Below are 9381 nucleotides of genomic sequence, written 5' to 3' on the forward strand. Positions count from 1 at the left end.
GACTAGTGGCTCCATTTAGAAGAATGTCCACTTGACACAAAGAGGATAAAGTAAAAAAACAGCGGTGGGTATGTTTACATAATTATGTTTTATACACTGGAGGTCTGTGACCTGCGAAGCATTTACACAGGTGAAAATCTAAAATACTTGTATACGATATATGCTGCGTCTTAGGTTTCAAATATGAAATGCGTGCAAGTCAACAATGGCTAGGTTGGTTGCAGTTAGAAGAAAGTACCTAGGGCACAAGGAAGAGAAAGAACTGCGATGTAGGTGTCAATGTAGGTCCGTGACCAATGAGTCAGTTCTACATGTGGAGAGAACGGGAATGTACGCGTGTCTAATCTTTACAATAGCTACCGAGGCTATAGAAACGGGAGCGTGTAGCATGTTAAAACCATTCATATGTAAAAAAACAATGTGGTTAAATTGTAGTGATGCTATGCAGGCCATAAATAGACGGTACAGTTTGTGGGTCTGCCTGTATTAGTGCTCCAAAGCCGTATAGGGTCTATAGTCAATTAGATAAGGTAGCCACATATCCTCGCCATTCCTCAGCTGTATTAAGGCCTTGCGCAATGGAGTTAGTGTGTTCTATCCATTCTCATTCCAATGTAGGATCTGTGATAGATCTCCTCCTCTTTCCGGAATCGTCGCTTTGTCAATGACATGCCATTTCAAATCATCTGCTGTATGATTCTTTACAACATAGTGGGCAACTAATGGAGGATTCAATAAAGAGCATCTTATCCTGCTTCGGCGTTGGCAGATTCGTGTCTTAATGGGTTGCGAGGTTTGCCCAATGTATGGTAGTTCACATGGGCACCAGATGCAGTAGACAACATTTTGTGTGTTACAGTTCGCAAAAAAGTTAAGGTTTTGTCTTACGTCACCACGTTCAAATATATCTGTGTCGAAAGAGAAAGTACATGCAACACAATTATCACATTTGAAATGACGTTTTACTTCAGGGAGGCACCATACTGATTTTAGTGTTCTGACTTTTTGTCTTGTGTTACCTTGTGTAGCGGAATGCACTAGGTGGTCCTTGATATTTTTACCACGTTTGAATGCAAACATAGGGCGTTCTTTGGTGGAGTCAATATTTCTAATGCGATGCCATTTATTTTTTAATGGGTTACAAATCTCGTTAGTGTGTTCTCCAAAAGTGGTAACACAGATCAATTTATCTAGTGTGGTTATGTTTCTGGTGATGAGTAATTCCTCTCTTAGGCAGAACCAAGCACGTTTGAGTGAATTTTTATCTATTTTGTTCGGATAGCCTCTGGCTACCAATTTTACTTTTAAAATCTGAGTTTCTCTCATGTAATCCGCTTTGTAGGATTAATTTCTACGGAGACGTTGAAATTGACCGAAGGGCAGGCCATCCCTCAAGACCCAAGGATGGTTGCTTGTGTAGTATAGGAGAGTGTTTCTTTCTGTGGGTTTTCTATGGAGGCTGGTGTCCAGTTTACCCTTCTGATGCTTAATGGTCAAGTCTAGGAAGGCAATTTCTAAATTATGTATGGTGGAAGTCAATGTAAGGTGTTTTTGGACATCATTGAGATATGTAACAAAGTCATTGAAATAACATTGAGGGCCAGACCAGATTAGAAAAATATCGTCAATGTACCTTTTCCAACATTTAATATTGGAACGATATGTGTTGTGCATGGAAAGGGCGTATCTTTGTTCGATGAAGTCCATGTAAATGTTGGCTAGATTGACAGCAAAAACTGCTCCCAGTGAAGTTCCAGAGCATTGTTGGTAGTAGCTCCCTTTTTATACACAGTCATTGTATAGTAAGGAGATTCTCAGTGAAGAGATAATGAAACTTGTTAGGACTTGGACAGGCTGTGCTTGTGTGTCTAAGAGTTTTTCTAGCAACACAATGCTGTCTTCCTGGATATATTTGTGTACTGTGATGATATATCTTGAGTCGCTAGCCAGTCAGTATCCGTGTTGAAAAGAATGTTGTCTACAAGATTAATCATAAACATGTTGTCTCTCACATAGGTCTCTTGTATCGAGACAAAGTCACTGATAAAAAAATCAGTATAGCGGCCAATGGGTTCTAAAGCTGAACCACAACCAGATAAGATTGGCCAGCCTGGTGGATTGGTACACTTTTGTGAAACTTCAGCACGGTATATATGACTGGTGTGTGAGGGCTTTCAGAATTCAAATATTCAAATTCTTTTTTGGTAATGTATCCCTGATTTTTCCCCTCCATGGTAACTTTAAGAATTTCATTTCTTATTTTAGGTAGAGGATTAGAAGTCAATTTCTTTTAGTGTCTACCATCTGTTATTTGTTTATGAATCTCAACATCATAATCTTTACGATCTTGTATCACAATTCCAGCCCCTTTGTAAGCCGGCTTCAGAATTATGGCTTTTGTCATTTTTGAGATCTTATACAGCTTTTCTTTCTGCTAACGTAATGTTGTAGGGAACAGAGTACCTGGTGGATTTTAAGTTGTCTAGGCCACTCAGAATTATCTTTTCAAAAGTGAGTAGTTCGGGTGGCATTATTGCATTTGATTGACAGAAAATAGATGCTGATCTTAAACCTGTCACAGAATCTTGTGTAGGCAATTCCCTGTCTTTAAAAAGAAGTTCTTATCATGTTTTGCAGAGAAATTGGAATAATTCTGTTTTTAAATTGAAAAATGAGTCTTTTCCGTGATGACAAAGGATAGGCCTTTGTTTAACAGTGAGATTTCTGCAGATGAGAGCTGATGTTGTGATAAATAAAAAATTGGTATTTCTTGTATATTGGATTCTAATATGACTGTTGTCCCCATTGGTGGTGTTTACTCCTGGTTCTCCCGGGTATTGATACCATGTTTTGCCTTTACCCCGTGGGACTCTCTCTAAAAAAGGCTGTCCTAGGTGGGTGTCTGTGCGACTGGGTCCAGGCAGTGTGTCTGAATCGTCCGATCCACCTGAAGACTCAGAGAATGTAATGAGTTGGTTTCTTTTGAACCTACCCCAAGTGTTCTTTCTATTTTGATTGGTTATAGTCATGTAATAGTCTTCTCTCTGATAGGGATATGCTTTTTCTTTAGTGAAGAGTTTAATGCCTTTGGTGACTTTGTCTGCCTTTTTCTTAGGTTCAAATGAATTGAACTCTTCAATGCTCTTGTTAAATTTGTCAAGGAGTGCTTTAGCTTCTGTCACTCCATCACCTCCTAGAAGTTCTTGCTCTAACCCTTCTATTTATTTAAGTTCTGCTTTTGCGTGATCCAGTTCAGTTTCTACTCCTAGCACCATCCAGTAGCGCCAGGTAGTGGAGATATGACTGACACCACCTTTAAATTTGGGATCTTCTCTAAAAATTCCTGGTATGTTCCTAACTTGTAGCCCCTGGTATAATTCCTGCTTTAAGGTATTCTATAAGCATCCGTGCATGCAGTTCGGTTCTTATATGCTTTTTCTTCACTTTTTCAAGTTTCTCCAAAATTAGCTGTTTTGGATTTACTGCTTTGTTTTGTTGTGCTGAGAACAGTGATGGCCCACTAATAATCTTGGCTATGTATTCATCTTTGTATAATGGGGCTTCTCTATCTGACATCTTACTCAGACAGATTTGTATAACACCATGTATTGAGCAGGGTTGGAGGAAAATCCAAGCCTAGAATTTACCCAGGTGAATTGTCATTGTGCCATAGATTATTATATATTATATACATTTCCCACAGGAACCACTGTTCCTTGGTATACAATTATGGCCTGAAATATTCTACATTCATATATATTGTCTATAGAATGTTACTGTATAGGAAATGTGCACAAACAGTAATCATAATATCTCTTTATTTGGAATTAACCGTGAAAGAACAAAGGCTCTCTTCAAATAGAGCAGAGTTGTGCTCGTAATCAAAGTGGCTCTTTTCAGCAATTAACGAGATGTATGGACAATTCCTTGTACATAATGTTGGTGTATTAAAAGCACCAACCTCAGTACACCATGCTCGCCCAGTCCATCTAAATACACAGGCCAAGGTCACACAGCGTTGTGGCTCTATCACAAGTTGCAGGCCGGTATTTCAAACGCAGCCACATTATGAAACAACATTCATTCAATATATATCAATGGCCCAAACTTCACAAACCATCTCGCCAACGCCCAATATCCCAAAGTCCTGTGGACACATATGCTGGCCTACAATATTGTGCAGGCCTAACCCAACATCACCCACAGTGATTTGTGCACAGTTCTTAATCTGTCAAATTGATTCTGAGGATCCTTTCACCTGGTCTGGTGTGGTCCATCCCCATACACACAGCGAACTGCGTGAATATGGTATGCCCAGTGTGTACAAGAGATAATGAGGATGAAGCCCTTCCAGTATGGACCACTTGAAAGCGGTGGTGTAGATAGGGCTGGTGCCCACAACTGTACAGATATTACCTAGTGTACAGGTATTACCTAATGAAAATTACAAATTTGGCAAAGCAGTGATGTCAGTGTGTGTGTTGTAGCTGTTCTGTAGGAACTGACCCTGCCACCCCCTGCCAGTAGTAATAATGATAGGTGGGAGGACCATGACACCTCACAGTACAGAGCCCATTGTACACATGGCATTATATTGGGAATACTTGGGAATAGTTTTAAAGATGGCCTACATTTCTATCATTTTATTTTCCAGTTAGCTCTCATCAGAATGAATGGGAAATTATGAAAACGTTAAAACATAATTTTACACTAAACATTTCTCACCTACATCATGAGTTGTGCCATTCAGAACCAAGTGCTGCTCTCCGTAAGCTCACCCTTATCTCTTCATAGGCTGTGCCTCAATGGGGGACAACGCACTGGGCAAAGATCTGAAATGACTTAGCTGAGATCAGACAGGACTGAGCCAACACCCCACAGGACTCGAACAAGATATAGTCTAGTATTGGCCTATATCACACCAATAGCTCAAGATCAGGCCAGGATGGCTTAAGATCATGTTGAGCCAAGAACACACATTACTGGCCTATGATCACACACTGTGAGTCAAGCTCACACAGTACTGAGCCAATACCAGACACTGCTTGGCCAAAATCCACTACTTGATGGCCTAAGACGAGGCAGAGCATAGGCAAGATCCCAGACTGGTGATCAAGATCATGCATGACTGAGTCAAGGTCTCAAAGCACTAAATCAATCCAACATAGTACTGGCTCAGTCATGCCTGGTGCCTACCCACTCTTACTCAACACAAGTGCAAGATCATACAGCTCTGGCTTAACAATGCACAGCGCAGCATAGAATGAAACACTGCTAGTCCATGATCAATTCAACAAAATTTCCTGAGCACCAACAAGTGTAGAATACAAAAATGTCTGAGTTCTCTTGTTTCCAATTTGATTTATTTCATCATAATTCTTCTGTTTCACAAGTTTTCATCTTCAGATATAGCCGATAAAGCCAACTCGTGTTTCGTCAGAAACGATGTTTTTAGATCACTGACTTCATCAGGGCTTCGCAAATCAACATTGAGCATCAAATCTTTATATCTTTCCTTAATTCTTTTCTGCCTTCTTTCCCAAAGTAAAGATTAGACCACGTATTGTTCAGCCTCTTCGAGCGGAGAGTACTCCATACATCATTCCGGATGGCGTGTTAGTCCATGATCAAACAGAGGGGCCCAAGATCAAACCATACTTGGCCAAGGTCACGGCAATCCTAATATCACACTGAGTAGGTCAATATGCGCAGTTCTAAACCTCGTAAATTTGTACTGAGAATCCTGCGGCATCGAAAGCATAGTCCAAACAAAACATGTCTCTTTAAAAGCAGCATACCCATTTGAAAGGAGCATTGCAGGAGACAGGATATTAATTGTCTACATATGCCGTGCCCACATGTGCAGAGGGAATTTGCACATGCAGGACATTTGAGACTAATATTCAGGGTAATTCAAGGGCAAAATGAATACTTGACAGATGGCAGTAGTGTCCTTATATAATCACGCCACTCCCCTTGCCCGGACCCTAGCTCAGTTTGATGAGTACATTCACCTATTTTTGCCCATTTAAAGCACTGACCTCAGCGATAATACTTGTGTGCTCTCTGCCGGATAGACAGCCAAGGAAGGGTCATCCAAAGCTGCAACCAACGGGCATCTAATGGCATCTTTCTGAGAACAAAAATGTACCTCTTAGGTAAGGAAGAGCTCATTCATTCTGGAAAAATACACTCTATGGCAATCAATACCACTCCACATAATTCCAGTACACTCAATAACACATAATTATTATCCACATATTTCCACTACACATCATGCCACATAATTCCACTACACAAGTAGACACCACACACAATTCAGCAACTAACAATTCCAAACCAACCCACATAATTCCACTCTACACCACTACAATCACTCCAATCCAAAACACACGGGTAAAAGACATTATCATAGTCACATAACTTTCCAATAAATTGTTAGTTTTGTTTCTGTTAGACTTTTCGTAGGCAGTATTATTTGTGATGTTTAAAATGTCTGTATTCCCAGAGCATGTTCTACTGCCAGGGATTGATTAGTGGGAGGGGCTAAACATAGTAGGATGGCACTTTTAAACAAGCAATAGGTCTTGCATTTGCGAAAGTTTGCGCTATTGGCACTGTAAATGGCAATGCCTTTTATGTATTTTGAAAACCTGCAAGCGGTGCGTAAAAATGCACTTTGTACTTATAGGCCTTGCTTACGAAAAGCATGGCTGGCAGTAAAAGAGATGCAGTTATTGCCAGCCTTGTTTCTCGTAAGCAACGACTATAAGTATAAAGTGCATTCTTTGTGTGAACAGAAGAAAAGCACTCGTAAGCTGTTGTATGGGGGTACGCGCTGCCCATTGTTACTTTAGACTGATACCCAGCATGCAAACAGAAAAGTACAACCAAAGGGAACTAATGGAATCGTCTGAAAGCAATAATTCTGAAATCATTTAAGAGATGGCTGTGGTTAAACCCTTCTGATTGGCTTGTAGGAAATAATTTACCCTAGCACTGTCATTGGTCTTCCAGTCACAGGTTGTAATTAAAGGGATTGACAGGTATTACCTTAGTAGTTAATAGATTACCATGGGATACTTTCAGTTCACTGTTTTATGTGTTCACAGAAAACAGAAAAGTAAACCAGAAAATGCAGACTTGGCTTGGAATTCAATTTAGCTTACCACATAAAATGTACCTATACTTACCTGTAAGGACTTCAGGATATGTTTAGGTTGGTCACCATTCTGTGATCCTGTCTTGGCGCAAAACCACTTCCCTTTTAAACATATGTGTCCCCTCCTGACACCCATCCCTTCTTGTACCCTGTCATGTCACCCAGCTCCTCTTTCAGCTGCCCCGTATCAACTCCTCCCTTCTATTCCTATTCTCAACATTCCCCATCATGAGTCCTGTATCCTTTCTTGTCAGCTGTCCACTACGCCTCCCATCTGTCACATATCTCCTTTCAGCGCCTGTCAACCATCAGCTACATCACACCCTTTGCATCTATTTTAATATATGGCCATTACCCTGATTGCCTCTTGGGCTTATGTCTTGAATTCACAGCCCTTTCCAATTTGATTCCATTTTCTCAGACTAAGCAATGTCAACTCATTCCTTCGCTTATCTAGGATTTGCTTCTACTGAGACCAGTCCCAGGTACATTCTATTAACAGTTCTCCCAACATCTATCCAATGCCACTCTTTCCTTGTCCACTTCTGTCAATCAAACTACCACGTTCTGCCACCAGTCTTTCAATCCAATACCCTTTAATCTCACCCTCTTCCAAGAACCATATACTCACCCTTAATGCGCACAGAGAGTAGTAACAAACAGAATCCTACAATAGAGAACCCGGTCCTGGCAACAGCAACGACGACTGATGATGACACATAAACCATGACACATGAGGTCACCTCACGCACTGGGGCTCTTCCCCCGCGGTCCTACCAAGCTACGTGACATTACCCCTCCTCCCTCTTCCACATATACTCTGCAAAGACTGAACACGTACAACATACTTTGTTCCCCCCTCCATCTTTAAATAGTCTGCCCCCCAATGTAATGCAATCACTAAGGTTTCTCTCGCCCCGTTTATGGGCCCTCCAAACCCCTCTATCCACATGTTCCTCTTCCTCTGCGCTATCCTCTGCAATCACACCTCTCATATAACCTCGTCCCTGGCTTTTTCTTTCTCTCCCCTGGGCCCCTCGCCCTTTCTCCACCTCTCTTCCCTTCTCCCACTCCCCTCCCCACTCCCCCTGGCACCGCGGCCCCACAGTTAACTAGCCCCACGGACCTCTGGCTAATGACCCCTGAGACAAGACAGTCCATAGATGATATCGTACAGCTCTACCTTCCCCACCACTCCCCGTACCCCTACTCCCCCCTGTGAAGTCTACACCACTCCTGATCAAGGCATACCCCCCCAGTGCTACCAACAGACATAGGGTCACCTCAGCTTCATTCTCCTAAACGCTATCATAGCCCTCAGCGTAGATTGCAACCCCGCCCATACTTCAGGATTACCCCACCCCCTCAGAGGGGTGACTACCACATGAGATGTTACCACCTGCATGCTTCCCACGCTATGGGCACACACTCCCTCTAACCTCTCCCCCCACATTCCCACCGGATATATGATTAAACAACTACTGCCTAAACCACGAATTACTTAACCACAAAGGCTAAACAACGAGCAATGCCAAACCACTACATTTTTTACAACAAATTCCTAAACCACGAGAAAAAAACACGTCGTGACTCGCCAATAGATGGCACTATTGTAATAACAATACTTCTGTGTGTGAAGCAAACTAATGAGAAGAAGGCAGCCCACACACTGCCATAAATCCGGCCCACAAACTGAATTGTCAGACTCACCCATCCGGCTCTGGCAGATTGCCCAATATGCCCATCTGACCCTGGTCCCAAACTGAACAGATGGCAGCAGCTAAAGTATCAAAGAAGCCACTCCGGTGCAATTACTTTGGGTAAACCTGCACCTGTCTCACCATCAGGAACGCAGCATGGGACATCTGCCAATTTTTGGCAAATGCTTTATTTCTGCCCGCCTCTAAACGACATCAGATTGTTTTTGGTAAAAAGAAAAAAGTCGCTGCAGTTTAACTGTTAGCATTTGTGCAGGTTGAAAGCCCATCCAATGGGATGTATAATCGGGAAAAGAACGAAGGTAGGAGGCCTCAACTTGGAATAATATGTTATGTTAATGTTAATGTTAATGTTAATGAAATTTATAGTGCGCAACAAATACCCATGCAGGCGACCTCCGAATAATGAGTTGGAATATCAGAGGGGCTCTGGAGACGGTTAAGAGAGAGTCTATTCTCCAACAAGCTAAACGGCATCGAGCGGATGTTCTGTTTCTTCAA

General features: G+C 41.9%; 1 protein-coding gene across 8 annotated transcripts in view; it reads left to right on the forward strand.

Annotated features, from left to right (window-relative positions):
- LOC146857822 (4-galactosyl-N-acetylglucosaminide 3-alpha-L-fucosyltransferase FUT6-like) overlaps window positions 1–9381 on the forward strand; it is a 683427-nt gene that overhangs the window by 48927 nt on the left and 625119 nt on the right. The window lies entirely within an intron of this gene.

Source organism: Triturus cristatus, chromosome 3_2, assembly GCF_964204655.1.
Source record: "Triturus cristatus chromosome 3_2, aTriCri1.1, whole genome shotgun sequence".
In the NCBI taxonomy this organism is placed as follows: Eukaryota; Metazoa; Chordata; class Amphibia; order Caudata; family Salamandridae; genus Triturus; species Triturus cristatus.